Raw genomic sequence first — 2,325 nt, 5'->3', positions numbered from 1 at the left:
TCACCATGTTGGTCAGGCTGGTCTTGAACTCCCAACCTCAGGTGATCTGCCCACCTTGGCCTCCAAAGTGCTTGAATTACAGGTGTGGGCCGGGCGCGGTGGCTCAAGCCTGTAATCCCAGCACTTTGGGAGGCCGAGGCGGGTGGATCACGAGGTCAAGAGATCGAGACCATCCTGGTCAACATGGTGAAACCCTGTCTCTACTAAAAATACAAAAAATTAGCTGGGCATGGTGGTGTGTGCCTGTAATCCCAGCTACTCAGGAGGCTGAGGCAGGAGAATTGCCTGAACCCAGGAGGCGGAGGTTGCGGTGAGCCGAGATCGCGCCATTGCACTCCAGCCTGGGTAACATGAGTGAAACTCCATCTCAAAAAAAAAAAAAAAAAAAAAATGAATTACAGGTGTGAGCCACCATGCCCGGCTGCTGCTGATGACTTTAGAATCAAGTATGAGACAGAGCTGGCCATGCCTCAGTCTGTGGTGAGTGACATTCGTGGGCTCCGCAAGGTCATTGATGACACCAACATCACTCGGCTGCAGCTAGAGACAGAGATTGAGGCTTTCAAGGAGGAGCTGCTCTTCATGAAGAACCATGAAGAGGAAATAAAAGGCCTACAAGTCCAGATTGCCAGCTCTGGGTTGACCATGGAAGTAGATGTCCCCAAGTCTCAGGACCTCACCAAGATCATGGGAGACATCTGGACCCAATATGACGAGCTGGCTCAGAAGAACCGAGAGGAGCTGGACAAGTACTGGTCTCAGTAGATTGAGCAGAGCACCACAGTGGTCCCCACACAGTCCGCCAAGGTTGGAGCTGCTGAGATGACTCTCACAGAGCTGAGACATACGGTCCAGTCCTTGAAGATCGACCTGGACTCCATGAGAAATACGAAGATCAGCTTGGAGAACAGCCTGAGGGAGGTGGAGGCCCGCTATGCCCTGCAAATGGAACAGTTCAACGGCATCCTGCTGCACCTGGAGTCAGAGCTGGTACAGACCTGGGCAGAGGGACAGTGCTAGGCCCAAGAGTACAAGGCCCTGCTGAACACCAAGGTCAAGCTGGAGGCTGAGATTGCCACCTACTGCCGCCTGCTGGAAGATGGTGAGGACTTCAATCTCGGTGATGCCCCGGACAGCCGCAATTCCATGCAAACCATCCAAAAGACCACCACCCGCCAGACAGTGGATGGCAAAGTGGTGTCTGAGACCAACGCCACCAAAGTTCTGAGACACTAAGCCAATAGAAGCAGGGGAACCTTTGGGAGCAGGAGGCCAATAAAAAGTTCAGAGGTCAAAAAAAGAATCAATTATCTTGAGGTTTCTTAGACCTCTTTAAGTATTCAGTGGCTTTCATTAAATACGTGTTTTATAATTCTTTTTTTTTTTTTTTTTTTTAGACAGAATTTCTCTCTTATTGCCCAGGCTGGAGTACAATGGTGCGATCTCAGCTCATTGCAACTTCCGCCTCCCAGATTCCAGTGATTCTCCTGCCTCAGCCTCCCGAGTAGCTGGGATTACAGGCATGCACCACCACTTCTAGCTAATTTTTTGTGTTTTTAGTAGAGATGGGGTTTCTCCATGTTGGTCAGGCTGGTCTTAAACTCCTGACCTCAGGTGATCCACCCGCCTCGACCTCCCTAAGTGCTGGGATTACAGATGTGAGCCATCATGCCCGGCCTATAATTCTTTTTTTTAACTGTTAACTCCTTTAGTTAATGGAACCCCCATCTGTGTGGTTCGTTAAAACAAAACTCTTCTTTCACTATTTTTTTCTGTATTAACCTTGTCCTACTTTACATTTTAAGAATTAAACAATTAATCCAACCTCAGGAAATCCTTTTTAAGTAAACAATGTTTTTACCCTAGTCTTATAGGTAAGGAAAATGTAGCAAATGCTATTGTTCAGCATCAACAGGTACTATTGAACACCTACTATGTGCTAGGTACTGGGGGCACAGAGATGAACAAATTACAGTTTCAGCTTTGTAGATGTACCCACAGGAAAATAAAGTATAGGCCGGGCACAGTGGCTCAGGCCTGTAATTCCAGCACTTTGGGAGGCCAAGACGGGCAGATTACCTGAGGTTAGGAGTTCGGGACCAGATTGGCCAAAATGGTGAACCCCATCTGTACTAAAAATACAAAAATTAGCTGGGCATGGTGATGGGCGCCTGTAATCCCAGCTATGTGGAAGGCTGAGACAGGAGAATTGCTTGAACCCGGCAGGTGGAGGTTGCGGTAAACCAAGATTGTGCCATTACACTCCAGCCTGGGCAACAGGAGTGAAAATCCATCTCAAAAAAAAAAAAAAAAAAAAAAAAAAAA

At 47.9% G+C, this 2,325-nt stretch overlaps 1 pseudogene; it reads left to right on the top strand.

Moving 5' to 3' along the window:
• The window catches only part of LOC116537678, a 7,886-nt pseudogene extending 6,633 nt beyond the window's left edge, over positions 1 to 1,253 (top strand).
• Positions 1,254 to 2,325: the final 1,072 nt, after the last annotated feature.

This window comes from Sapajus apella, unplaced genomic scaffold (assembly GCF_009761245.1).
Source record: "Sapajus apella isolate SASKATOON/1434 unplaced genomic scaffold, GSC_monkey_1.0 scaffold4, whole genome shotgun sequence".
In the NCBI taxonomy this organism is placed as follows: domain Eukaryota; kingdom Metazoa; phylum Chordata; class Mammalia; order Primates; family Cebidae; genus Sapajus; species Sapajus apella.
This window is presented reverse-complemented; position numbering and strand designations above follow the sequence as displayed.